This window comes from Amia ocellicauda, unplaced genomic scaffold (assembly GCF_036373705.1).
Source record: "Amia ocellicauda isolate fAmiCal2 unplaced genomic scaffold, fAmiCal2.hap1 HAP1_SCAFFOLD_80, whole genome shotgun sequence".
Lineage (NCBI taxonomy): Eukaryota > Metazoa > Chordata > Actinopteri > Amiiformes > Amiidae > Amia > Amia ocellicauda.
Genome location: NW_027103006.1, coordinates 257,501 through 284,460, shown reverse-complemented (window position 1 = coordinate 284,460; position 26,960 = coordinate 257,501). Strand labels below are relative to the sequence as shown.

General features: G+C 43.5%; 19 non-coding genes and 4 pseudogenes across 19 annotated transcripts; all 23 read right to left on the bottom strand.

Moving 5' to 3' along the window:
* Nucleotides 1-336: 336 nt before the first annotated feature.
* On the bottom strand, nucleotides 337-455 carry LOC136743498 (5S ribosomal RNA). The gene has a single exon (XR_010815557.1). It is a non-coding gene; the product is annotated as a 5S ribosomal RNA (ribosomal RNA).
* A 1,066-nt stretch (nucleotides 456-1,521) lies between these two features.
* Nucleotides 1,522-1,640, bottom strand: LOC136743559 (5S ribosomal RNA). The gene has a single exon (XR_010815617.1). It is a non-coding gene; the product is annotated as a 5S ribosomal RNA (ribosomal RNA).
* A 1,055-nt stretch (nucleotides 1,641-2,695) lies between these two features.
* On the bottom strand, nucleotides 2,696-2,814 carry LOC136743431 (5S ribosomal RNA). The gene has a single exon (XR_010815494.1). It is a non-coding gene; the product is annotated as a 5S ribosomal RNA (ribosomal RNA).
* A 1,066-nt stretch (nucleotides 2,815-3,880) lies between these two features.
* LOC136743430 (5S ribosomal RNA) lies at nucleotides 3,881-3,999 on the bottom strand. Its single transcript, XR_010815493.1, has one exon. It is a non-coding gene; the product is annotated as a 5S ribosomal RNA (ribosomal RNA).
* Nucleotides 4,000-5,054: 1,055 nt separating this feature from the next.
* LOC136743393 (5S ribosomal RNA) lies at nucleotides 5,055-5,173 on the bottom strand. Its single transcript, XR_010815457.1, has one exon. It is a non-coding gene; the product is annotated as a 5S ribosomal RNA (ribosomal RNA).
* A 1,055-nt stretch (nucleotides 5,174-6,228) lies between these two features.
* Nucleotides 6,229-6,347, bottom strand: LOC136743429 (5S ribosomal RNA). The gene has a single exon (XR_010815492.1). It is a non-coding gene; the product is annotated as a 5S ribosomal RNA (ribosomal RNA).
* A 1,055-nt stretch (nucleotides 6,348-7,402) lies between these two features.
* LOC136743707 (5S ribosomal RNA) lies at nucleotides 7,403-7,520 on the bottom strand. The gene has a single exon (XR_010815760.1). It is a non-coding gene; the product is annotated as a 5S ribosomal RNA (ribosomal RNA).
* A 1,066-nt stretch (nucleotides 7,521-8,586) lies between these two features.
* LOC136743529 (5S ribosomal RNA) lies at nucleotides 8,587-8,705 on the bottom strand. Its single transcript, XR_010815588.1, has one exon. It is a non-coding gene; the product is annotated as a 5S ribosomal RNA (ribosomal RNA).
* A 1,067-nt stretch (nucleotides 8,706-9,772) lies between these two features.
* On the bottom strand, nucleotides 9,773-9,891 carry LOC136743503 (5S ribosomal RNA). The gene has a single exon (XR_010815562.1). It is a non-coding gene; the product is annotated as a 5S ribosomal RNA (ribosomal RNA).
* Nucleotides 9,892-10,946: 1,055 nt separating this feature from the next.
* LOC136743428 (5S ribosomal RNA) lies at nucleotides 10,947-11,065 on the bottom strand. The gene has a single exon (XR_010815491.1). It is a non-coding gene; the product is annotated as a 5S ribosomal RNA (ribosomal RNA).
* Nucleotides 11,066-12,120: 1,055 nt separating this feature from the next.
* On the bottom strand, nucleotides 12,121-12,229 carry LOC136743723 (uncharacterized; annotated as a pseudogene).
* Nucleotides 12,230-13,295: 1,066 nt separating this feature from the next.
* Nucleotides 13,296-13,414, bottom strand: LOC136743426 (5S ribosomal RNA). The gene has a single exon (XR_010815489.1). It is a non-coding gene; the product is annotated as a 5S ribosomal RNA (ribosomal RNA).
* Nucleotides 13,415-14,472: 1,058 nt separating this feature from the next.
* Nucleotides 14,473-14,591, bottom strand: LOC136743540 (5S ribosomal RNA). Its single transcript, XR_010815599.1, has one exon. It is a non-coding gene; the product is annotated as a 5S ribosomal RNA (ribosomal RNA).
* Nucleotides 14,592-15,657: 1,066 nt separating this feature from the next.
* LOC136743562 (5S ribosomal RNA) lies at nucleotides 15,658-15,776 on the bottom strand. Its single transcript, XR_010815620.1, has one exon. It is a non-coding gene; the product is annotated as a 5S ribosomal RNA (ribosomal RNA).
* A 1,058-nt stretch (nucleotides 15,777-16,834) lies between these two features.
* On the bottom strand, nucleotides 16,835-16,943 carry LOC136743734 (uncharacterized; annotated as a pseudogene).
* A 1,066-nt stretch (nucleotides 16,944-18,009) lies between these two features.
* LOC136743425 (5S ribosomal RNA) lies at nucleotides 18,010-18,128 on the bottom strand. The gene has a single exon (XR_010815488.1). It is a non-coding gene; the product is annotated as a 5S ribosomal RNA (ribosomal RNA).
* A 1,055-nt stretch (nucleotides 18,129-19,183) lies between these two features.
* On the bottom strand, nucleotides 19,184-19,302 carry LOC136743424 (5S ribosomal RNA). Its single transcript, XR_010815487.1, has one exon. It is a non-coding gene; the product is annotated as a 5S ribosomal RNA (ribosomal RNA).
* Nucleotides 19,303-20,360: 1,058 nt separating this feature from the next.
* LOC136743539 (5S ribosomal RNA) lies at nucleotides 20,361-20,479 on the bottom strand. Its single transcript, XR_010815598.1, has one exon. It is a non-coding gene; the product is annotated as a 5S ribosomal RNA (ribosomal RNA).
* A 1,069-nt stretch (nucleotides 20,480-21,548) lies between these two features.
* Nucleotides 21,549-21,667, bottom strand: LOC136743423 (5S ribosomal RNA). Its single transcript, XR_010815486.1, has one exon. It is a non-coding gene; the product is annotated as a 5S ribosomal RNA (ribosomal RNA).
* Nucleotides 21,668-22,733: 1,066 nt separating this feature from the next.
* LOC136743422 (5S ribosomal RNA) lies at nucleotides 22,734-22,852 on the bottom strand. Its single transcript, XR_010815485.1, has one exon. It is a non-coding gene; the product is annotated as a 5S ribosomal RNA (ribosomal RNA).
* Nucleotides 22,853-23,907: 1,055 nt separating this feature from the next.
* Nucleotides 23,908-24,016, bottom strand: LOC136743744 (uncharacterized; annotated as a pseudogene).
* A 1,066-nt stretch (nucleotides 24,017-25,082) lies between these two features.
* LOC136743746 (uncharacterized) lies at nucleotides 25,083-25,191 on the bottom strand (annotated as a pseudogene).
* A 1,066-nt stretch (nucleotides 25,192-26,257) lies between these two features.
* LOC136743555 (5S ribosomal RNA) lies at nucleotides 26,258-26,376 on the bottom strand. Its single transcript, XR_010815613.1, has one exon. It is a non-coding gene; the product is annotated as a 5S ribosomal RNA (ribosomal RNA).
* Nucleotides 26,377-26,960: the final 584 nt, after the last annotated feature.

Genomic DNA, 26,960 nt, shown 5'->3' with positions numbered 1-26,960 from the left:
TACACTTTCGTGCTTTGCATGAATGGGAATGGAACCGTGTGTGTTGAATGAGGCTCCTTGTGAGCACTGAACTTTGTCCGGTGGAGTTCTTTTTGTGTTGCTGTAATTGTGTCATTTCTCGATGAGAAAGATTAGGCAACATTTAGTCACTTCTAGCCATGATGCTCAATTTATTTACGAATGTACCCTAGTTACTAGGGACCGTTTACGTTGGAGAACAAGATCTATTGTATGCCTGTGTATTTGGGGAAGTAAAACCTGAAATAATGATGAAATTGTCTGTATCCCAAGTTAAAACTCGTGATTTGTCGCCCTCTGGTGTGTAAAAGGTGCAAAAGCTTACAGCACCTGGTATTCCCAGGCGGTCTCCCATCCAAGTACTGACCAGGCCCAAGCCTGCTTGGCTTCCGAGATCGGACGAGATCGGGCGTATTCAGGCTAGTATGGCCGTAAGCCAGGGAGGCTGTCCCTGACGCTTTACTTAAAGGGAAGGCAATATCCGTTTCTGCCGATCATACTTACAGTTGAACTGTCTCTCTACTCTAAAGCCCGGGACACACCAGTGCGCCGCAGACAGTCCCTGCTAACACGCCACGTTGTGGCAACGTTGTGGCAACGTTGTGCGTTAGCTGGGGTGCCACACCAGACCGGAACTATATTTTACAAAACGAACACATTGTCTTGATAATACAGCTGTAATTGAGTGCCTGACACGCCAGTCAAGCGCAATCTTGAGAAGGTGTGCATTTCAGTAAGGATTTCAATTGACATGCAGTATGAAACTGAAAGGAGGTTGCATCACTATGATGCATAACATTGCATGTATTGTATTTTCAAGTGTGTGCATTCATCCTGTTGTCATTTTGTTTTGAAAGCAGAAGAATCATTCAACAGGTTGCTGAGACAAATGTAAACCAGTAAAACATATGAAGAGAAACAAACCTTGAATATAAGTTCAGTTGTTTAAACATTTGACAAACTATGGTGAGGGGGTAAGAAAACACACAAATCCAGCAGCTCCTGTATTTCAATACACCAGAACCCAATATTATTGGCGAGTCGGGTAGTCCATCATCACAGTTCGAGGGCAGGCATCATTTCAGTAATTTCATCCCGTTGCATTCACATCCGTGCCTTGAATGAGATTGAATGTGATCTTTGCTCTCAAGTATGTTCCCAAGTTTTACACTTTCGTGCTTTGCATGAATGGGAATGGAACCGTGTGTGTTGAATGAGGCTCCTTGTGAGCACTGAACTTTGTCCGGTGGAGTTCCTTTTTGTGTTGCTGTAATTGTGTCATTTCTCGATGAGAAAGATTAGGCAACATTTAGTCACTTCTAGCCATGATGCTCAATTTATTTACGAATGTACCCTAGTTACTAGGGACCGTTTACGTTGGAGAACAAGATCTATTGTATGCCTGTGTATTTGGGGAAGTAAAATCTGAAATAATGATGAAATTGCGTGTATCCAAAGTTAAAACTCGTGATTTGTCGCCCTCTGGTGTGTAAAAGGTGCAAAAGCTTACAGCACCTGGTATTCCCAGGCGGTCTCCCATCCAAGTACTGACCAGGCCCGAGCCCGCTTGGCTTCCGAGATCTGATGAGATCGGGCGTATTCAGGCTAGTATGGCCGTAAGCCAGGGAGGCTGTCCCTGACGCTCTACTTAAAGGGAAGGCAATATCCGTTTCTGCCGTTCATACTTACAGTTGAACTGTCTCTCTACTCTAAAGCCCGGGACACACCAGCGCACCGCAGACAGTCCCTGCTAACATGCCACGTTGTGGCAACGTTGTGCGTTAGCTGGGGTGCCACACCAGACCGGAACTATATTTTACAAAACGAACACATTGTCTTGATAATACAGCTGTAATTGTGTGCCTGACACGCCAGTCAAGCGCAATCTTGAGAAGGTGTGCATTTCAGTAAGGATTTCAATTGACATGCAGTATGAAACTGAAAGGAGGTTGCATCACTATGATGCATAACATTGCATGTATTGTATTTTCAAGTGTGTGCATTCATCCTGTTGTCATTTTGTTTTGAAAGCAGAAGAATCATTCAACAGGTTGCTGAGACAAATGTAAACCAGTAAAACATATGAAGAGAAACAAACCTTGAATATAAGTTCAGTTGTTTAAACATTTGACAAACTATGGTGAGGGGGTAAGAAAACACACAAATCCAGCAGCTCCTGTATTTCAATACACCAGAACCCAATATTATTGGCGAGTCGGGTAGTCCATCATCACAGTTCGAGGGCAGGCATCATTTCAGTAATTTCATCCCGTTGCATTCACATCCGTGCCTTGAATGAGATTGAATGTGATCTTTGCTCTCAAGTATGTTCCCAAGTTTTACACTTTCGTGCTTTGCATGAATGGGAATGGAACCGTGTGTGTTGAATGAGGCTCCTTGTGAGCACTGAACTTTGTCCGGTGGAGTTCCTTTTTGTGTTGCTGTAATTGTGTCATTTCTCGATGAGAAAGATTAGGCAACATTTAGTCACTTCTAGCCATGATGCTCAATTTATTCACGAATGTACCCTAGTTACTAGGGACCGTTTACGTTGGAGAACAAGATCTATTGTATGCCTGTGTATTTGGGGAAGTCAAATCTGAAATAATGATGAAATTGCGTGTATCCAAAGTTAAAACTCGTGATTTGTCGCCCTCTGGCGTGTAAAAGATGCAAAAGCTTACAGCACCTGGTATTCCCAGGCGGTCTCCCATCCAAGTACTGACCAGGCCCGAGCCTGCTTAGCTTCCGAGATCGGACGAGATCGGGCGTATTCAGGCTAGTATGGCCGTAAGCCAGGGAGGCTGTCCCTGACGCTCTACTTAAAGGGAAGGCAATATCCGTTTCTGCCGTTCATACTTACAGTTGAACTGTCTCTCTACTCTAAAGCCCGGGACACACCAGTGCGCCGCAGACAGTCCCTGCTAACATGCCACGTTGTGGCAACATTGTGGCAACGTTGTGCGTTAGCTGGGGTGCCACACCAGACCGGAACTATATATTACAAAACGAACACATTGTCTTGATAAAACAGCTGTAATTTAGTGCCTGACACGCCAGTCAAGCGCAATCTTGAGAAGGTGTGCATTTCAGTAAGGATTTCAATTGACATGCAGTATGAAACTGAAAGGAGGTTGCATCACTATGATGCATAACATTGCATGTATTGTATTTTCAAGTGTGTGCATTCATCCTGTTGTCATTTTGTTTTGAAAGCAGAAGAATCATTCAACAGGTTGCTGAGACAAATGTAAACCAGTAAAACATATGAAGAGAAACAAACCTTGAATATAAGTTCAGTTGTTTAAACATTTGAGAAAGTATGGTGAGGGGGTAAGAAAACATACAAATCCAGCAGCTCCTGTATTTCAATACACCAGAACCCAATATTATTGGCGAGTCGGGTAGTCCATCATCACAGTTCGAGGGCAGGCATCATTTCAGTAATTTCATCCCGTTGCATTCACATCCGTGCCTTGAATGAGATTGAATGTGATCTTTGCTCTCAAGTATGTTCCAAAGTTTTACACTTTCGTGCTTTGCATGAATGGGAATGGAACCGTTTGTGTTGAATGAGGCTCCTTGTGAGCACTGAACTTTGTCCGGTGGAGTTCCTTTTTGTGTTGCTGTAATTGTGTCATTTCTCGATGAGATAGATTAGGCAACATTTAGTCACTTCTAGCCATGATGCTCAATTTATTTACGAATGTACCCTAGTTACTAGGGACCGTTTACGTTGGAGAACAAGATCTATTGTATGCCTGTGTATTTGGGGAAGTCAAATCTGAAATAATGATGAAATTGCGTGTATCCAAAGTTAAAACTCGTGATTTGTCGCCCTCTGGTGTGTAAAAGATGCAAAAGCTTACAGCACCTGGTATTCCCAGGCGGTCTCCCATCCAAGTACTGACCAGGCCCGAGCCTGCTTAGCTTCCGAGATCGGACGAGATCGGGCGTATTCAGGCTAGTATGGCCGTAAGCCAGGGAGGCTATCCCTGACGCTCTACTTAAAGGGAAGGCAATATCCGTTTCTGCCGCTCATACTTGCAGTTGAACTGTCTCTCTACTCTAAAGTCCGGGACACACCAGCGCGCCGCAGACAGTCCCTGCTAACACGAAACGTTGTGGCAACGTTGTGCGTTAGCTGGGGTGCCACACCAGACCGGAACTATATATTACAAAACGAACACATTGTCTTGATAAAACAGCTGTAATTGAGTGCCTGACACGCCAGTCAAGCGCAATCTTGAGAAGGTGTGCATTTCAGTAAGGATTTCAATTGACATGCAGTATGAAACTGAAAGGAGGTTGCATCACTATGATGCATAACATTGCATGTATTGTATTTTCAAGTGTGTGCATTCATCCTGTTGTCATTTTGTTTTGAAAGCAGAAGAATCATTCAACAGGTTGCTGAGACAAATGTAAACCAGTAAAACATATGAAGAGAAACAAACCTTGAATATAAGTTCAGTTGTTTAAACATTTGACAAACTATGGTGAGGGGGTAAGAAAACACACACATCCAGCAGCTCCTGTATTTCAATACACCAGAAGCCAATATTATTGGCGAGTCGGGTAGTCCATCATCACAGTTCGAGGGCAGGCATCATTTCAGTTATTTCATCCCGTTGCATTCACATCCGTGCCTTGAATGAGATTGAATGTGATCTTTGCTCTCAAGTATGTTCCCAAGTTTTACACTTTCGTGCTTTGCATGAATGGGAATGGAACCGTGTGTGTTGAATGAGGCTCCTTGTGAGCACTGAACTTTGTCCGGTGGAGTTCCTTTTTGTGTTGCTGTAATTGTGTCATTTCTCGATGAGATAGATTAGGCAACATTTAGTCACTTCTAGCCATGATGCTGAATTTATTTACGAATGTACCCTAGTTTCTAGGGACCGTTTACGTTGGAGAACAAGATCTATTGTATGCCTGTGTATTTGGGGAAGTCAAATCTGAAATAATGATGAAATTGCGTGTATCCAAAGTTAAAACTCGTGATTTGTCGCCCTCTGGTGTGTAAAAGATGAAAAAGCTTACAGCACCTGGTATTCCCAGGCGGTCTCCCATCCAAGTACTAACCAGGCCCGAGCCTGCTTAGCTTCCGAGATCGGACGAGATCGGGCGTATTCAGGCTAGTATGGCCGTAAGCCAGGGAGGCTGTCCTTGACCCTCTACTTAAAGGGAAGGCAATATCCGTTTCTGCCGCTCATACTTGCAGTTGAACTGTCTCTCTACTCTAAAGTCCGGGACACACCAGCACGCTGCAGACAGTCCCTGCTAACACGAAACGTTGTGGCAACGTTGTGCGTTAGCTGGGGTGCCACACCAGACCGGAACTATATTTTACAAAACGAACACATTGTCTTGATAATACAGCTGTAATTGAGTGCCTGACACGCCAGTCAAGCGCAATCTTGAGAAGGTGTGCATTTCAGTAAGGATTTCAATTGACATGCAGTATGAAACTGAAAGGAGGTTGCATCACTATGATGCATAACATTGCATGTATTGTATTTTCAAGTGTGTGCATTCATCCTGTTGTCATTTTGTTTTGAAAGCAGAAGAATCATTCAACAGGTTGCTGAGACAAATGTAAACCAGTAAAACATATGAAGAGAAACAAACCTTGAATATAAGTTCAGTTGTTTAAACATTTGACAAACTATGGTGAGGGGGTAAGAAAACACACAAATCCAGCAGCTCCTGTATTTCAATACACCAGAACCCAATATTATTGGCGAGTCGGGTAGTCCATCATCACAGTTCGAGAGCAGGCATCATTTCAGTAATTTCATCCCGTTGCATTCACATCCGTGCCTTGAATGAGATTGAATATGATCTTTGCTCTCAAGTATGTTCCCAAGTTTTACACTTTCGTGCTTTGCATGAATGGGAATGGAACCGTGTGTGTTGAATGAGGCTCCTTGTGAGCACTGAACTTTGTCCGGTGGAGTTCCTTTTTGTATTGCTGTAATTGTGTCATTTCTCGATGAGAAAGATTAGGCAACATTTAGTCACTTCTAGCCATGATGCTCAATTTATTTACGAATGTACCCTAGTTACTAGGGACCGTTTACGTTGGAGAACAAGATCTATTGTATGCCTGTGTATTTGGGGAAGTCAAATCTGAAATAATGATGAAATTGCGTGTATCCAAAGTTAAAACTCGTGATTTGTCGCCCTCTGGTGTGTAAAAGATGCAAAAGCTTACAGCACCTGGTATTCCCAGGCGGTCTCCCATCCAAGTACTGACCAGGCCCGAGCCTGCTTAGCTTCCGAGATCGGACGAGATCGGGCGTATTCAGGCTAGTATGGCCGTAAGCCAGGGAGGCTGTCCTTGACCCTCTACTTAAAGGGAAGGCAATATCCGTTTCTGCCGCTCATACTTGCAGTTGAACTGTCTCTCTACTCTAAAGTCCGGGACACACCAGCACGCTGCAGACAGTCCCTGCTAACACGAAACGTTGTGGCAACGTTGTGCGTTAGCTGGGGTGCCACACCAGACCGGAACTATATATTACAAAACGAACACATTGTCTTGATAAAACAGCTGTAATTGAGTGCCTGACACGCCAGTCAAGCGCAATCTTGAGAAGGTGTGCATTTCAGTAAGGATTTCAATTGACATGCAGTATGAAACTGAAAGGAGGTTGCATCACTATGATGCATAACATTGCATGTATTGTATTTTCAAGTGTGTGCATTCATCCTGTTGTCATTTTGTTTTGAAAGCAGAAGAATCATTCAACAGGTTGCTGAGACAAATGTAAACCAGTAAAACATATGAAGAGAAACAAACCTTGAATATAAGTTCAGTTGTTTAAACATTTGACAAACTATGGTGAGGGGGTAAGAAAACACACAAATCCAGCAGCTCCTGTATTTCAATACACCAGAACCCAATATTATTGGCGAGTCGGGTAGTCCATCATCACAGTTCGAGGGCAGGCATCATTTCAGTAATTTCATCCCGTTGCATTCACATCCGTGCCTTGAATGAGATTGAATGTGATCTTTGCTCTCAAGTATGTTCCCAAGTTTTACACTTTCGTGCTTTGCATGAATGGGAATGGAACCGTGTGTGTTGAATGAGGCTCCTTGTGAGCAGTGAACTTTGTCCGGTGGAGTTCCTTTTTGTGTTGCTGTAATTGTGTCATTTCTCGATGAGAAAGATTAGGCAACATTTAGTCACTTCTAGCCATGATGCTCAATTTATTTACGAATGTACCCTAGTTACTAGGGACCGTTTACGTTGGAGAACAAGATCTATTGTATGCCTGTGTATTTGGGGAAGTCAAATCTGAAATAATGATGAAATTGCGTGTATCCAAAGTTAAAAATCGTGATTTGTCGCCCTCTGGTGTGTAAAAGATGCAAAAGCTTGCAGCACCTGGTATTCCCAGGCGGTCTCCCATCCAAGTACTGACCAGGCCCGAGCCTGCTTAGCTTCCGAGATCGGACGAGATCGGGCGTATTCAGGCTAGTAGGCCGTAAGCCAGGGAGGCTGTCCCTGACGCTCTACTTAAAGGGAAGGCAATATCCGTTTCTGCCGTTCATACTTACAGTTGAACTGTCTCTCTACTCTAAAGCCCGGGACACACCAGCGCGCCGCAGACAGTCCCTGCTAACACGCCACGTTGTGGCAACATTGTGGCAACGTTGTGCGTTAGCTGGGGTGCCACACCAGACCGGAACTATATATTACAAAACGAACACATTGTCTTGATAAAACAGCTGTAATTGAGTGCCTGACACGCCAGTCAAGCGCAATCTTGAGAAGGTGTGCATTTCAGTAAGGATTTCAATTGACATGCAGTATGAAACTGAAAGGAGGTTGCATCACTATGATGCATAACATTGCATGTATTGTATTTTCAAGTGTGTGCATTCATCCTGTTGTCATTTTGTTTTGAAAGCAGAAGAATCATTCAACAGGTTGCTGAGACAAATGTAAACCAGTAAAACATATGAAGAGAAACAAACCTTGAATATAAGTTCAGTTGTTTAAACATTTGACAAACTATGGTGAGGGGGTAAGAAAACACACAAATCCAGCAGCTCCTGTATTTCAATACACCAGAACCCAATATTATTGGCGAGTCGGGTAGTCCATCATCACAGTTCGAGGGCAGGCATCATTTCAGTAATTTCATCCCGTTGCATTCACATCCGTGCCTTGAATGAGATTGAATGTGATCTTTGCTCTCAAGTATGTTCCCAAGTTTTACACTTTCGTGCTTTGCATGAATGGGAATGGAACCGTGTGTGTTGAATGAGGCTCCTTGTGAGCACTGAACTTTGTCCGGTGGAGTTCCTTTTTGTGTTGCTGTAATTGTGTCATTTCTCGATGAGAAAGATTAGGCAACATTTAGTCACTTCTAGCCATGATGCTCAATTTATTTACGAATGTACCCTAGTTACTAGGGACCGTTTACGTTGGAGAACAAGATCTATTGTATGCCTGTGTATTTGGGGAAGTCAAATCTGAAATAATGATGAAATTGCGTGTATCCAAAGTTAAAACTCGTGATTTGTCGCCCTCTGGTGTGTAAAAGATGCAAAAGCTTACAGCACCTGGTATTCCCAGGCGGTCTCCCATCCAAGTACTGACCAGGCCCGAGCCTGCTTGGCTTCCGAGATCGGACGAGATCGGGCGTATTCAGGCTAGTATGGCCGTAAGCCAGGGAGGCTGTCCCTGACGCTCTACTTAAAGGGAAGGCAATATCCGTTTCTGCCGTTCATACTTACAGTTGAACTGTCTCTCTACTCTAAAGCCCGGGACACACCAGCGTGCCGCAGACAGTCCCTGCTAACACGCCACGTTGTGGCAACATTGTGGCAACGTTGTGCGTTAGCTGGGGTGCCACACCAGACCGGAACTATATTTTACAAAACGAACACATTGTCTTGATAAAACAGCTGTAATTGAGTGCCTGACACGCCAGTCAAGCGCAATCTTGAGAAGGTGTGCATTTCAGTAAGGATTTCAATTGACATGCAGTATGAAACTGAAAGGAGGTTGCATCACTATGATGCATAACATTGCATGTATTATATTTTCAAGTGTGTGCATTCATCCTGTTGTCATTTTGTTTTGAAAGCAGAAGAATCATTCAACAGGTTGCTGAGACAAATGTAAACCAGTAAAACATATGAAGAGAAACAAACCTTGAATATAAGTTCAGTTGTTTAAACATTTGACAAACTATGGTGAGGGGGTAAGAAAACACACAAATCCAGCAGCTCCTGTATTTCAATACACCAGAACCCAATATTATTGGCGAGTCGGGTAGTCCATCATCACAGTTCGAGGGCAGGCATCATTTCAGTAATTTCATCCCGTTGCATTCACATCCGTGCCTTGATTGAGATTGAATGTGATCTTTGCTCTCAAGTATGTTCCCAAGTTTTACACTTTCGTGCTTTGCATGAATGGGAATGGAACCGTGTGTGTTGAATGAGGCTCCTTGTGAGCACTGAACTTTTTTCCGGTGGAGTTCCTTTTTGTGTTGCTGTAATTGTGTCATTTCTCGATGAGACAGATTAGGCAACATTTAGTCACTTCTAGCCATGATGCTCAATTTATTTACGAATGTACCCTAGTTACTAGGGACCGTTTACGTTGGAGAACAAGATCTATTGTATGCCTGTGTATTTGGGGAAGTCAAATCTGAAATAATGATGAAATTGCGTGTATCCAAATTTAAAACTCGTGATTTGTCGCCCTCTGGTGTGTAAAAGATGCAAAAGCTTACAGCACCTGGTATTCCCAGGCGGTCTCCCATCCAAGTACTAACCAGGCCCGAGCCTGCTTAGCTTCCGAGATCGGATGAGATCGGGCGTATTCAGGCTAGTATGGCCGTAAGCCAGGGAGGCTGTCCTTGACCCTCTACTTAAAGGGAAGGCAATATCCGTTTCTGCCGCTCATACTTGCAGTTGAACTGTCTCTCTACTCTAAAGTCCGGGACACACCAGCACGCTGCAGACAGTCCCTGCTAACACGAAACGTTGTGGCAACGTTGTGCGTTAGCTGGGGTGCCACACCAGACCGGAACTATATTTTACAAAACGAACACATTGTCTTGATAATACAGCTGTAATTGAGTGCCTGACACGCCAGTCAAGCGCAATCTTGAGAAGGTGTGCATTTCAGTAAGGATTTCAATTGACATGCAGTATGAAACTGAAAGGAGGTTGCATCACTATGATGCATAACATTGCATGTATTGTATTTTCAAGTGTGTGCATTCATCCTGTTGTCATTTTGTTTTGAAAGCAGAAGAATCATTCAACAGGTTGCTGAGACAAATGTAAACCAGTAAAACATATGAAGAGAAACAAACCTTGAATATAAGTTCAGTTGTTTAAACATTTGACAAACTATGGTGAGGGGGTAAGAAAACACACAAATCCAGCAGCTCCTGTATTTCAATACACCAGAACCCAATATTATTGGCGAGTCGGGTAGTCCATCATCACAGTTCGAGGGCAGGCATCATTTCAGTAATTTCATCCCGTTGCATTCACATCCGTGCCTTGAATGAGATTGAATGTGATCTTTGCTCTCAAGTATGTTCCCAAGTTTTACACTTTCGTGCTTTGCATGAATGGGAATGGAACCGTGTGTGGTGAATGAGGCTCCTTGTGAGCACTGAACTTTGTCCGGTGGAGTTCCTTTTTGTGTTGCTGTAATTGTGTCATTTCTCGATGAGAAAGATTAGGCAACATTTAGTCACTTCTAGCCATGATGCTCAATTTATTTACGAATGTACCCTAGTTACTAGGGACCGTTTACGTTGGAGAACAAGATCTATTGTATGCCTGTGTATTTGGGGAAGTCAAATCTGAAATAATGATGAAATTGCGTGTATCCAAAGTTAAAACTCGTGATTTGTCGCCCTCTGGTGTGTAAAAGATGCAAAAGCTTACAGCACCTGGTATTCCCAGGCGGTCTCCCATCCAAGTACTGACCAGGCCCGAGCCTGCTTAGCTTCCGAGATCGGACGAGATCGGGCGTATTCAGGCTAGTATGGCCGTAAGCCAGGGAGGCTGTCCCTGACGCTCTACTTAAAGGGAAGGCAATATCCGTTTCTGCCGCTCATACTTGCAGTTGAACTGTCTCTCTACTCTAAAGTCCGGGACACACCAGCGCGCCGCAGACAGTCCCTGCTAACACGAAACGTTGTGGCAACGTTGTGCGTTAGCTGGGGTGCCACACCAGACCGGAACTATATATTACAAAACGAACACATTGTCTTGATAAAACAGCTGTAATTGAGTGCCTGACACGCCAGTCAAGCGCAATCTTGAGAAGGTGTGCATTTCAGTAAGGATTTCAATTGACATGCAGTATGAAACTGAAAGGAGGTTGCATCACTATGATGCATAACATTGCATGTATTGTATTTTCAAGTGTGTGCATTCATCCTGTTGTCATTTTGTTTTGAAAGCAGAAGAATCATTCAACAGGTTGCTGAGACAAATGTAAACCAGTAAAACATATGAAGAGAAACAAACCTTGAATATAAGTTCAGTTGTTTAAACATTTGACAAACTATGGTGAGGGGGTAAGAAAACACACAAATCCAGCAGCTCCTGTATTTCAATACACCAGAACCCAATATTATTGGCGAGTCGGGTAGTCCATCATCACAGTTCGAGGGCAGGCATCATTTCAGTAATTTCATCCCGTTGCATTCACATCCGTGCCTTGAATGAGATTGAATGTGATCTTTGCTCTCAAGTATGTTCCCAAGTTTTACACTTTCGTGCTTTGCATGAATGGGAATGGAACCGTGTGTGTTGAATGAGGCTCCTTGTGAGCACTGAACTTTGTCCGGTGGAGTTCCTTTTTGTGTTGCTGTAATTGTGTCATTTCTCGATGAGAAAGATTAGGCAACATTTAGTCACTTCTAGCCATGATGCTCAATTTATTTACGAATGTACCCTAGTTACTAGGGACCGTTTACGTTGGAGAACAAGATCTATTGTATGCCTGTGTATTTGGGGAAGTCAAATCTGAAATAATGATGAAATTGCGTGTATCCAAAGTTAAAACTCGTGATTTGTCGCCCTCTGGTGTGTAAAAGATGCAAAAGCTTACAGCACCTGGTATTCCCAGGCGGTCTCCCATCCAAGTACTGACCAGGCCCGAGCCTGCTTAGCTTCCGAGATCGGGCGTATTCAGGCTAGTATGGCCGTAAGCCAGGGAGGCTGTCCCTGACGCTCTACTTAAAGGGAAGGCAATATCCGTTTCTGCCGCTCATACTTGCAAATGAACTGTCTCTCTACTCTAAAGTCCGGGACACACCAGCGCGCCGCAGACAGTCCCTGCTAACACGAAACTTTGTGGCAACGTTGTGGCAACGTTGTGCGTTAGCTGGGGTGCCACACCAGACCGGAACTATATTTTACAAAACGAACACATTGTCTTGATAAAACAGCTGTAATTGAGTGCCTGACACGCCAGTCAAGCGCAATCTTGAGAAGGTGTGCATTTCAGTAAGGATTTCAATTGACATGCAGTATGAAACTGAAAGGAGGTTGCATCACTATGATGCATAACATTGCATGTATTGTATTTTCAAGTGTGTGCATTCATCCTGTTGTCATTTTGTTTTGAAAGCAGAAGAATCATTCAACAGGTTGCTGAGACAAATGTAAACCAGTAAAACATATGAAGAGAAACAAACCTTGAATATAAGTTCAGTTGTTTAAACATTTGACAAACTATGGTGAGGGGGTAAGAAAACACACAAATCCAGCAGCTCCTGTATTTCAATACACCAGAACCCAATATTATTGGCGAGTCGGGTAGTCCATCATCACAGTTCGAGGGCAGGCATCATTTCAGTAATTTCATCCCGTTGCATTCACATCCGTGCCTTGAATGAGATTGAATGTGATCTTTGCTCTCAAGTATGTTCCCAAGTTTTACACTTTCGTGCTTTGCATGAATGGGAATGGAACCGTGTGTGTTGAATGAGGCTCCTTGTGAGCACTGAACTTTGTCCGGTGGAGTTCCTTTTTGTGTTGCTGTAATTGTGTAATTTCTCGATGAGAAAGATTAGGCAACATTTAGTCACTTCTAGCCATGATGCTCAATTTATTTACGAATGTACCCTAGTTACTAGGGACCGTTTACGTTGGAGAACAAGATCTATTGTATGCCTGTGTATTCGGGGAAGTCAAATCTGAAATAATGATGAAATTGCGTGTATCCAAAGTTAAAACTCGTGATTTGTCGCCCTCTGGTGTGTAAAAGATGCAAAAGCTTACAGCACCTGGTATTCCCAGGCGGTCTCCCATCCAAGTACTGACCAGGCCCGAGCCTGCTTAGCTTCCGAGATCGGACGAGATCGGGCGTATTCAGGCTAGTATGGCCGTAAGCCAGGGAGGCTGTCCCTGACGCTCTACTTAAAGGGAAGGCAATATCCGATTCTGCCGCTCATACTTGCAGTTGAACTGTCTCTCTACTCTAAAGTCCGGGACACACCAGCGCGCCGCAGACAGTCCCTGCTAACACGAAACGTTGTGGCAACGTTGTGCGTTAGCTGGGGTGCCACACCAGACCGGAACTATATATTACAAAACGAACACATTGTCTTGATAAAACAGCTGTAATTGAGTGCCTGACACGCCAGTCAAGCGCAATCTTGAGAAGGTGTGCATTTCAGTAAGGATTTCAATTGACATGCAGTATGAAACTGAAAGGAGGTTGCATCACTATGATGCATAACATTGCATGTATTGTATTTTCAAGTGTGTGCATTCATCCTGTTGTCATTTTGTTTTGAAAGTAGAAGAATCATTTTTGCTGAGGTTGCTGAGACAAATGTAAACCAGTAAAACATATGAAGAGAAACAAACCTTGAATATAAGTTCAGTTGTTTAAACATTTGACAAACTATGGTGAGGGGGTAAGAAAACACACAAATCCAGCAGCTCCTGTATTTCAATACACCAGAACCCAATATTATTGGCGAGTCGGGTAGTCCATCATCACAGTTCGAGGGCAGGCATCATTTCAGTAATTTCATCCCGTTGCATTCACATCCGTGCCTTGAATGAGATTGAATGTGATCTTTGCTCTCAAGTATGTTCCCAAGTTTTACACTTTCGTGCTTTGCATGAATGGGAATGGAACCATGTGTGTTGAATGAGGCTCCTTGTGAGCACTGAACTTTGTCCGGTGGAGTTCCTTTTTGTGTTGCTGTAATTGTGTCATTTCTCGATGAGAAAGATTAGGCAACATTTAGTCACTTCTAGCCATGATGCTCAATTTATTTATGAATGTACCCTAGTTACTAGGGACCGTTTACGTTGGAGAACAAGATCTATTGTATGCCTGTGTATTTGGGGAAGTCAAATCTGAAATAATGATGAAATTGCGTGTATCCAAAGTTAAAACTCGTGATTTGTCGCCCTCTGGTGTGTAAAAGATGCAAAAGCTTACAGCACCTGGTATTCCCAGTCGGTCTCCCATCCAAGTACTGACCAGGCCCGAGCCTGCTTAGCTTCCGAGATCGGACGAGATCGGGCGTATTCAGGCTAGTATGGCCGTAAGCCAGGGAGGCTGTCCCTGACGCTCTACTTAAAGGGAAGGCAATATCCGTTTCTGCCGTTCATACTTACAGTTGAACTGTCTCTCTACTCTAAAGCCCGGGACACACCAGCGCACCGCAGACAGTCCCTGCTAACACGCCACGTTGTGGCAACATTGTGGCAACGTTGTGCGTTAGCTGGGGTGCCACACCAGACCGGAACTATATATTACAAAACGAACACATTGTCTTGATAAAACAGCTGTAATTGAGTGCCTGACACGCCAGTCAAGCGCAATCTTGAGAAGGTGTGCATTTCAGTAAGGATTTCAATTGACATGCAGTATGAAACTGAAAGGAGGTTGCATCACTATGATGCATAACATTGCATGTATTGTATTTTCAAGTGTGTGCATTCATCCTGTTGTCATTTTGTTTTGAAAGCAGAAGAATCATTCAACAGGTTGCTGAGACAAATGTAAACCAGTAAAACATATGAAGAGAAACAAACCTTGAATATAAGTTCAGTTGTTTAAACATTTGACAAACTATGGTGAGGGGGTAAGAAAACACACAAATCCAGCAGCTCCTGTATTTCAATACACCAGAACCCAATATTATTGGCGAGTCGGGTAGTCCATCATCACAGTTCGAGGGCAGGCATCATTTCAGTAATTTCATCCCGTTGCATTCACATCCGTGCCTTGAATGAGATTGAATGTGATCTTTGCTCTCAAGTATGTTCCCAAGTTTTACACTTTCGTGCTTTGCATGAATGGGAATGGAACCGTGTGTGTTGAATGAGGCTCCTTGTGAGCACTGAACTTTGTCCGGTGGAGTTCCTTTTTGTGTTGCTGTAATTGTGTAATTTCTCGATGAGAAAGATTAGGCAACATTTAGTCACTTCTAGCCATGATGCTCAATTTATTTACGAATGTACCCTAGTTACTAGGGACCGTTTACGTTGGAGAACAAGATCTATTGTATGCCTGTGTATTCGGGGAAGTCAAATCTGAAATAATGATGAAATTGCGTGTATCCAAAGTTAAAACTCGTGATTTGTCGCCCTCTGGTGTGTAAAAGATGCAAAAGCTAACAGCACCTGGTATTCCCAGGCGGTCTCCCATCCAAGTACTGACCAGGCCCGAGCCTGCTTAGCTTCCGAGATCGGACGAGATCGGGCGTATTCAGGCTAGTATGGCCGTAAGCCAGGGAGGCTGTCCCTGACGCTCTACTTAAAGGGAAGGCAATATCCGTTTCTGCCGCTCATACTTGCAGTTGAACTGTCTCTCTACTCTAAAGTCCGGGACACACCAGCGCGCCGCAGACAGTCCCTGCTAACACGAAACGTTGTGGCAACGTTGTGCGTTAGCTGGGGTGCCACACCAGACCGGAACTATATATTACAAAACGAACACATTGTCTTGATAAAACAGCTGTAATTGAGTGCCTGACACGCCAGTCAAGCGCAATCTTGAGAAGGTGTGCATTTCAGTAAGGATTTCAATTGACATGCAGTATGAAACTGAAAGGAGGTTGCATCACTATGATGCATAACATTGCATGTATTGTATTTTCAAGTGTGTGCATTCATCCTGTTGTCATTTTGTTTTGAAAGTAGAAGAATCATTTTTGCTGAGGTTGCTGAGACAAATGTAAACCAGTAAAACATATGAAGAGAAACAAACCTTGAATATAAGTTCAGTTGTTTAAACATTTGACAAACTATGGTGAGGGGGTAAGAAAACACACAAATCCAGCAGCTCCTGTATTTCAATACACCAGAACCCAATATTATTGGCGAGTCGGGTAGTCCATCATCACAGTTCGAGGGCAGGCATCATTTCAGTAATTTCATCCCGTTGCATTCACATCCGTGCCTTGAATGAGATTGAATGTGATCTTTGCTCTCAAGTATGTTCCCAAGTTTTACACTTTCGTGCTTTGCATGAATGGGAATGGAACCGTGTGTGTTGAATGAGGCTCCTTGTGAGCACTGATCTTTGTCCGGTGGAGTTCCTTTTTGTGTTGCTGTAATTGTGTCATTTCTCGATGAGAAAGATTAGGCAACATTTAGTCACTTCTAGCCATGATGCTCAATTTATTTACGAATGTACCCTAGTTACTAGGGACCGTTTACGTTGGAGAACAAGATCTATTGTATGCCTGTGTATTCGGGGAAGTCAAATCTGAAATAATGATGAAATTGCGTGTATCCAAAGTTAAAACTCGTGATTTGTCGCCCTCTGGTGTGTAAAAGATGCAAAAGCTTACAGCACCTGGTATTCCCAGGCGGTCTCCCATTCAAGTACTGACCAGGCCCGAGCCTGCTTAGCTTCCGAGATCGGGCGTATTCAGGCTAGTATGGCCGTAAGCCAGGGAGGCTGTCCCTGACGCTCTACTTAAAGGGAAGGCAATATCCGTTTCTGCCGCTCATACTTGCAAATGAACTGTCTCTCTACTCTAAAGTCCGGGACACACCAGCGCGCCGCAGACAGTCCCTGCTAACACGAAACTTTGTGGCAACGTTGTGGCAACGTTGTGCGTTAGCTGGGGTGCCACACCAGACCGGAACTATATTTTACAAAACGAACACATTGTCTTGATAAAACAGCTGTAATTGAGTGCCTGACACGCCAGTCAAGCGCAATCTTGAGAAGGTGTGCATTTCAGTAAGGATTTCAATTGACATGCAGTATGAAACTGAAAGGAGGTTGCATCACTATGATGCATAACATTGCATGTATTATATTTTCAAGTGTGTGCATTCATCCTGTTGTCATTTTGTTTTGAAAGCAGAAGAATCATTCAACAGGTTGCTGAGACAAATGTAAACCAGTAAAACATATGAAGAGAAACAAACCTTGAATATAAGTTCAGTTGTTTAAACATTTGACAAACTATGGTGAGGGGGTAAGAAAACACACAAATCCAGCAGCTCCTGTATTTCAATACACCAGAACCCAATATTATTGGCGAGTCTGGTAGTCCATCATCACAGTTCGAGGGCAGGCATCATTTCAGTAATTTCATCCCGTTGCATTCACATCCGTGCCTTGAATGAGATTGAATGTGATCTTTGCTCTCAAGTATGTTCCCAAGTTTTACACTTTCGTGCTTTGCATGAATGGGAATGGAACCGTGTGTGTTGAATGAGGCTCCTTGTGAGCACTGAACTTTGTCCGGTGGAGTTCCTTTTTGTGTTGCTGTAATTGTGTAATTTCTCGATGAGAAAGATTAGGCAACATTTAGTCACTTCTAGCCATGATGCTCAATTTATTTACGAATGTACCCTAGTTACTAGGGACCGTTTACGTTGGAGAACAAGATCTATTGTATGCCTGTGTATTCGGGGAAGTCAAATCTGAAATAATGATGAAATTGCGTGTATCCAAAGTTAAAACTCGTGATTTGTCGCCCTCTGGTGTGTAAAAGATGCAAAAGCTTACAGCACCTGGTATTCCCAGGCGGTCTCCCATCCAAGTACTGACCAGGCCCGAGCCTGCTTAGCTTCCGAGATCGGACGAGATCGGGCGTATTCAGGCTAGTATGGCCGTAAGCCAGGGAAGCTGTCCCTGACGCTCTACTTAAAGGGAAGGCAATATCCGTTTCTGCCGCTCATACTTGCAGTTGAACTGTCTCTCTACTCTAAAGTCCGGGACACACCAGCGCGCCGCAGACAGTCCCTGCTAACACGAAACGTTGTGGCAACGTTGTGCGTTAGCTGGGGTGCCACACCAGACCGGAACTATATATTACAAAACGAACACATTGTCTTGATAAAACAGCTGTAATTGAGTGCCTGACACGCCAGTCAAGCGCAATCTTGAGAAGGTGTGCATTTCAGTAAGGATTTCAATTGACATGCAGTATGAAACTGAAAGGAGGTTGCATCACTATGATGCATAACATTGCATGTATTGTATTTTCAAGTGTGTGCATTCATCCTGTTGTCATTTTGTTTTGAAAGCAGAAGAATCATTCAACAGGTTGCTGAGACAAATGTAAACCAGTAAAACATATGAAGAGAAACAAACCTTGAATATAAGTTCAGTTGTTTAAACATTTGACAAACTATGGTGAGGGGGTAAGAAAACACACAAATCCAGCAGCTCCTGTATTTCAATACACCAGAACCCAATATTATTGGCGAGTCGGGTAGTCCATCATCACAGTTCGAGGGCAGGCATCATTTCAGTAATTTCATCCCGTTGCATTCACATCCGTGCCTTGAATGAGATTGAATGTGATCTTTGCTCTCAAGTATGTTCCCAAGTTTTACACTTTCGTGCTTTGCATGAATGGGAATGGAACCGTGTGTGTTGAATGAGGCTCCTTGTGAGCACTGAACTTTGTCCGGTGGAGTTCCTTTTTGTGTTGCTGTAATTGTGTCATTTCTCGATGAGAAAGATTAGGCAACATTTAGTCACTTCTAGCCATGATGCTCAATTTATTTACGAATGTACCCTAGTTACTAGGGACCGTTTACGTTGGAGAACAAGATCTATTGTATGCCTGTGTATTCGGGGAAGTCAAATCTGAAATAATGATGAAATTGCGTGTATCCAAAGTTAAAACTCGTGATTTGTCGCCCTCTGGTGTGTAAAAGATGCAAAAGCTTACAGCACCTGGTATTCCCAGGCGGTCTCCCATCCAAGTACTGACCAGGCCCGAGCCTGCTTAGCTTCCGAGATCGGACGAGATCGGGCGTATTCAGGCTAGTATGGCCGTAAGCCAGGGAAGCTGTCCCTGACGCTCTACTTAAAGGGAAGGCAATATCCGATTCTGCCGCTCATACTTGCAGTTGAACTGTCTCTCTACTCTAAAGTCCGGGACACACCAGCGCGCCGCAGACAGTCCCTGCTAACACGAAACGTTGTGGCAACGTTGTGCGTTAGCTGGGGTGCCACACCAGACCGGAACTATATATTACAAAACGAACACATTGTCTTGATAAAACAGCTGTAATTGAGTGCCTGACACGCCAGTCAAGCGCAATCTTGAGAAGGTGTGCATTTCAGTAAGGATTTCAATTGACATGCAGTATGAAACTGAAAGGAGGTTGCATCACTATGATGCATAACATTGCATGTATTGTATTTTCAAGTGTGTGCATTCATCCTGTTGTCATTTTGTTTTGAAAGTAGAAGAATCATTTTTGCTGAGGTTGCTGAGACAAATGTAAACCAGTAAAACATATGAAGAGAAACAAACCTTGAATATAAGTTCAGTTGTTTAAACATTTGACAAACTATGGTGAGGGGGTAAGAAAACACACAAATCCAGCAGCTCCTGTATTTCAATACACCAGAACCCAATATTATTGGCGAGTCGGGTAGTCCATCATCACAGTTCGAGGGCAGGCATCATTTCAGTAATTTCATCCCGTTGCATTCACATCCGTGCCTTGAATGAGATTGAATGTGATCTTTGCTCTCAAGTATGTTCCCAAGTTTTACACTTTCGTGCTTTGCATGAATGGGAATGGAACCATGTGTGTTGAATGAGGCTCCTTGTGAGCACTGAACTTTGTCCGGTGGAGTTCCTTTTTGTGTTGCTGTAATTGTGTCATTTCTCGATGAGAAAGATTAGGCAACATTTAGTCACTTCTAGCCATGATGCTCAATTTATTTATGAATGTACCCTAGTTACTAGGGACCGTTTACGTTGGAGAACAAGATCTATTGTATGCCTGTGTATTTGGGGAAGTCAAATCTGAAATAATGATGAAATTGCGTGTATCCAAAGTTAAAACTCGTGATTTGTCGCCCTCTGGTGTGTAAAAGATGCAAAAGCTTACAGCACCTGGTATTCCCAGTCGGTCTCCCATCCAAGTACTGACCAGGCCCGAGCCTGCTTAGCTTCCGAGATCGGACGAGATCGGGCGTATTCAGGCTAGTATGGCCGTAAGCCAGGGAGGCTGTCCCTGACGCTCTACTTAAAGGGAAGGCTATATCCGTTTCTGCCGTTCATACTTACAGTTGAACTGTCTCTCTACTCTAAAGCCCGGGACACACCAGCGCACCGCAGACAGTCCCTGCTAACACGCCACGTTGTGGCAACATTGTGGCAACGTTGTGCGTTAGCTGGGGTGCCACACCAGACCGGAACTATATATTACAAAACGAACACATTGTCTTGATAAAACAGCTGTAATTGAGTGCCTGACACGCCAGTCAAGCGCAATCTTGAGAAGGTGTGCATTTCAGTAAGGATTTCAATTGACATGCAGTATGAAACTGAAAGGAGGTTGCATCACTATGATGCATAACATTGCATGTATTGTATTTTCAAGTGTGTGCATTCATCCTGTTGTCATTTTGTTTTGAAAGTAGAAGAATCATTTTTGCTGAGGTTGCTGAGACAAATGTAAACCAGTAAAACATATGAAGAGAAACAAACCTTGAATATAAGTTCAGTTGTTTAAACATTTGACAAACTATGGTGAGGGGGTAAGAAAACACACAAATCCAGCAGCTCCTGTATTTCAATACACCAGAACCCAATATTATTGGCGAGTCGGGTAGTCCATCATCACAGTTCGAGGGCAGGCATCATTTCAGTAATTTCATCCCGTTGCATTCACATCCGTGCCTTGAATGAGATTGAATGTGATCTTTGCTCTCAAGTATGTTCCCAAGTTTTACACTTTCGTGCTTTGCATGAATGGGAATGGAACCGTGTGTGTTGAATGAAGCTCCTTGTGAGCACTGAACATTGTCCGGTGGAGTTCCTTTTTGTGTTGCTGTAATTGTGTCATTTCTCGATGAGAAAGATTAGGCAACATTTAGTCACTTCTAGCCATGATGCTCAATTTATTTACGAATGTACCCTAGTTACTAGGGACCGTTTACGTTGGAGAACAAGATCTATTGTATGCCTGTGTATTTGGGGAAGTCAAATCTGAAATAATGATGAAATTGCGTGTATCCAAAGTTAAAACTCGTGATTTGTCGCCCTCTGGTGTGTAAAAGATGCAAAAGCTTACAGCACCTGGTATTCCCAGGCGGTCTCCCATCCAAGTACTGACCAGGCCCGAGCCTGCTTAGCTTCCGAGATCGGACGAGATCGGGCGTATTCAGGCTAGTATGGCCGTAAGCAAGGGAGGCTGTCCCTGACGCTCTACTTAAAGGGAAGGCAATATCCGTTTCTGCCGTTCATACTTGCAGTTGAACTGTCTCTCTACTCTAAAGCCCGGGACACACCAGCGCGCCGCAGACAGTCCCTGCTAACACGCCACGTTGTGGCAACATTGTGGCAACGTTGTGCGTTAGCTGGGGTGCCACACCAGACCGGAACTATATATTACAAAACGAACACATTCTCTTGATAAAACAGCTGTAATTGAGTGCCTGACACGCCAGTCAAGCGCAATCTTGAGAAGGTGTGCATTTCAGTAAGGATTTCAATTGACATGCAGTATGAAACTGAAAGGAGGTTGCATCACTATGATGCATAACATTGCATGTATTGTATTTTCAAGTGTGTGCATTCATCCTGTTGTCATTTTGTTTTGAAAGCAGAAGAATCATTCAACAGGTTGCTGAGACAAATGTAAACCAGTAAAACATATGAAGAGAAACAAACCTTGAATATAAGTTCAGTTGTTTAAACATTTGACAAACTATGGTGAGGGGGTAAGAAAACACACAAATCCAGCAGCTCCTGTATTTCAATACACCAGAACCCAATATTATTGGCGAGTCGGGTAGTCCATCATCACAGTTCGAGGGCAGGCATCATTTCAGTAATTTCATCCCGTTGCATTCACATCCGTGCCTTGAATGAGATTGAATGTGATCTTTGCTCTCAAGTATGTTCCCAAGTTTTACACTTTCGTGCTTTGCATGAATGGGAATGGAACCGTGTGTGTTGAATGAGGCTCCTTGTGAGCACTGAACTTTGTCCGGTGGAGTTCCTTTTTGTGTTGCTGTAATTGTGTCATTTCTCGATGAGAAAGATTAGGCAACATTTAGTCACTTCTAGCCATGATGCTCAATTTATTTACGAATGTACCCTAGTTACTAGGGACCGTTTACGTTGGAGAACAAGATCTATTGTATGCCTGTGTATTTGGGGAAGTCAAATCTGAAATAATGATGAAATTGCGTGTATCCAAAGTTAAAACTCGTGATTTGTCGCCCTCTGGTGTGTAAAAGATGCAAAAGCTTACAGCACCTGGTATTCCCAGGCGGTCTCCCATCCAAGTACTGACCAGGCCCGAGCCTGCTTAGCTTCCGAGATCGGACGAGATCGGGCGTATTCAGGCTAGTATGGCCGTAAGCCAGGGAAGCTGTCCCTGACGCTCTACTTAAAGGGAAGGCAATATCCGTTTCTGCCGCTCATACTTGCAGTTGAACTGTCTCTCTACTCTAAAGTCCGGGACACACCAGCGCGCCGCAGACAGTCCCTGCTAACACGAAACGTTGTGGCAACGTTGTGCGTTAGCTGGGGTGCCACACCAGACCGGAACTATATTTTACAAAACGAACACATTGTCTTGATAATACAGCTGTAATTGAGTGCCTGACATGCCAGTCAAGCGCAATCTTGAGAAGGTGTGCATTTCAGTAAGGATTTCAATTGACATGCAGTATGAAACTGAAAGGAGGTTGCATCACTATGATGCATAACATTGCATGTATTGTATTTTCAAGTGTGTGCATTCATCCTGTTGTCATTTTGTTTTGAAAGCAGAAGAATCATTCAACAGGTTGCTGAGACAAATGTAAACCAGTAAAACATATGAAGAGAAACAAACCTTGAATATAAGTTCAGTTGTTTAAACATTTGACAAACTATGGTGAGGGGGTAAGAAAACACACAAATCCAGCAGCTCCTGTATTTCAATACACCAGAACCCAATATTATTGGCGAGTCGGGTAGTCCATCATCACAGTTCGAGGGCAGGCATCATTTCAGTAATTTCATCCCGTTGCATTCACATCCGTGACTTGAATGAGATTGAATGTGATCTTTGCTCTCAAGTATGTTCCCAAGTTTTACACTTTCGTGCTTTGCATGAATGGGAATGGAACCGTGTGTGTTGAATGAGGCTCCTTGTGAGCACTGAACTTTGTCCGGTGGAGTTCCTTTTTGTGTTGCTGTAATTGTGTCATTTCTCGATGAGAAAGATTAGGCAACATTTAGTCACTTCTAGCCATGATGCTCAATTTATTTACGAATGTACCCTAGTTACTAGGGACCGTTTACGTTGGAGAACAAGATCTATTGTATGCCTGTGTATTTGGGGAAGTCAAATCTGAAATAATGAAGAAATTGCGTGTATCCAAAGTTAAAACTCGTGATTTGTCGCCCTCTGGTGTGTAAAAGATGCAAAAGCTTACAGTACCTGGTATTCCCAGGCAGTCTCCCATCCAAGTACTGACCAGGCCGGAGCCTGCTTAGCTTCCGAGATCGGGCGTATTCAGGCTAGTATGGCCGTAAGCCAGGAAGGCTGTCCCTGACGCTCTACTTAAAGGGAAGGCAATATCCGTTTCTGCCGCTCATACTTGCAGTTGAACTGTCTCTCTACTCTAAAGCCCGGGACACACCAGCGCGCTGCAGCCAGTCCCTGCTTACATGCCACGTTGTGGCAACATTGTGGCAACGTTGTGCGTTAGCTGGGGTGCCACACCAGACCGGAACTATATATTACAAAACGAACACATTGTCTTGATAAAACAGCTGTAATTGTGTGCCTGACACGCCAGTCAAGCGCAATCTTGAGAAGGTGTGCATTTCAGTAAGGATTTCAATTGACATGCAGTATGAAACTGAAAGGAGGTTGCATCACTATGATGCATAACATTGCATGTATTGTATTTTCAAGTGTGTGCATTCATCCTGTTGTCATTTTGTTTTGAAAGCAGAAGAATCATTCAACAGGTTGCTGAGACAAATGTAAACCAGTAAAACATATGAAGAGAAACATACCTTGAATATAAGTTCAGTTGTTTAAACATTTGACAAACTATGGTGAGGGGGTAAGAAAACACACAAATCCAGCAGCTCCTGTATTTCAATACACCAGAACCCAATATTATTGGCGAGTCGGGTAGTCCATCATCACAGTTCGAGGGCAGGCATCATTTCAGTAATTTCATCCCGTTGCATTCACATCCGTGCCTTGAATGAGATTGAATGTGATCTTTGCTCTCAAGTATGTTCCCAAGTTTTACACTTTCGTGCTTTGCATGAATGGGAATGGAACCGTGTGTGTTGAATGAGGCTCCTTGTGAGCACTGAACTTTGTCCGGTGGAGTTCCTTTTTGTGTTGCTGTAATTGTGTCATTTCTCGATGAGAAAGATTAGGCAACATTTAGTCACTTCTAGCCATGATGCTCAATTTATTTACGAATGTACCCTAGTTACTAGGGACCGTTTACGTTGGAGAACAAGATCTATTGTATGCCTGTGTATTTGGGGAAGTCAAATCTGAAATAATGATGAAATTGCGTGTATCCAAAGTTAAAACTCGTGATTTGTCGCCCTCTGGTGTGTAAAAGATGCAAAAGCTTACAGCACCTGGTAATCCCAGGCAGTCTCCCATCCAAGTACTGACCAGGCCCGAGCCTGCTTAGCTTCCGAGATCAGGCGTATTCAGGCTAGTATGGCCGTAAGCCAGGGAGGCTGTCCCTGACGCTCTACTTAAAGGGAAGGCAATATCCGTTTCTGCCGCTCATACTTGCAAATGAACTGTCTCTCTACTCTAAAGTCCGGGACACACCAGCGCGCCGCAGACAGTCCCTGCTAACACGAAACGTTGTGGCAACGTTGTGGCAACGTTGTGCGTTAGCTGGGGTGCCACACCAGACCGGAACTATATTTTACAAAACGAACACATTGTCTTGATAAAACAGCTGTAATTGAGTGCCTGACACGCCAGTCAAGCGCAATCTTGAGAAGGTGTGCATTTCAGTAAGGATTTCAATTGACATGCAGTATGAAACTGAAAGGAGGTTGCATCACTATGATGCATAACATTGCATGTATTATATTTTCAAGTGTGTGCATTCATCCTGTTGTCATTTTGTTTTGAAAGCAGAAGAATCATTCAACAGGTTGCTGAGACAAATGTAAACCAGTAAAACATATGAAGAGAAACAAACCTTGAATATAAGTTCAGTTGTTTAAACATTTGACAAACTATGGTGAGGGGGTAAGAAAACACACAAATCCAGCAGCTCCTGTATTTCAATACACCAGAACCCAATATTATTGGCGAGTCGGGTAGTCCATCATCACAGTTCGAGGGCAGGCATCATTTCAGTAATTTCATCCCGTTGCATTCACATCCGTGCCTTGAATGAGATTGAATGTGATCTTTGCTCTCAAGTATGTTCCCAAGTTTTACACTTTCGTGCTTTGCATGAATGGGAATGGAACCGTGCGTGTTGAATGAGGCTCCTTGTGAACACTGAACATTGCCCGGTGGAGTTCCTTTTTGTGTTGCTGTAATTGTGTCATTTCTCGATGAGAAAGATTAGGCAACATTTAGTCACTTCTAGCCATGATGCTCAATTTATTTACGAATGTACCCTAGTTACTAGGGACCGTTTACGTTGGAGAACAAGATCTATTGTATGCCTGTGAATTTGGGGAAGTCAAATCTGAAATAATGATGAAATTGCGTGTATCCAAAGTTAAAACTCGTGATTTGTCGCCCTCTGGTGTGTAAAAGATGCAAAAGCTTACAGCACCTGGTATTCCCAGGCGGTCTCCCATCCAAGTACTAACCAGGCCCGAACCTGCTTAGCTTCCGAGATCGGACGAGATCGGGCGTATTCAGACTAGTATGGCCGTAAGCCAGGGAGGCTGTCCCTGACCCTCTACTTAAAGGGAAGGCAATATCCGTTTCTGCCACTCATACTTGCAGTTGAACTGTCTCTCTACTCTAAAGTCCGGGACACACCAGCACGCTGCAGACAGTCCCTGCTAACACGAAACGTTGTGGCAACGTTGTGCGTTAGCTGGGGTGCCACACCAGACCGGAACTATATTTTACAAAACGAACACATTGTCTTGATAATACAGCTGTAATTGAGTGCCTGACACGCCAGTCAAGCGCAATCTTGAGAAGGTGTGCATTTCAGTAAGGATTTCAATTGACATGCAGTATGAAACTGAAAGGAGGTTGCATCACTATGATGCATAACATTGCATGTATTGTATTTTCAAGTGTGTGCATTCATCCTGTTGTCATTTTGTTTTGAAAGCAGAAGAATCATTCAACAGGTTGCTGAGACAAATGTAAACCAGTAAAACATATGAAGAGAAACAAACCTTGAATATAAGTTCAGTTGTTTAAACATTTGACAAACTATGGTGAGGGGGTAAGAAAACACACAAATCCAGCAGCTCCTGTATTTCAATACACCAGAACCCAATATT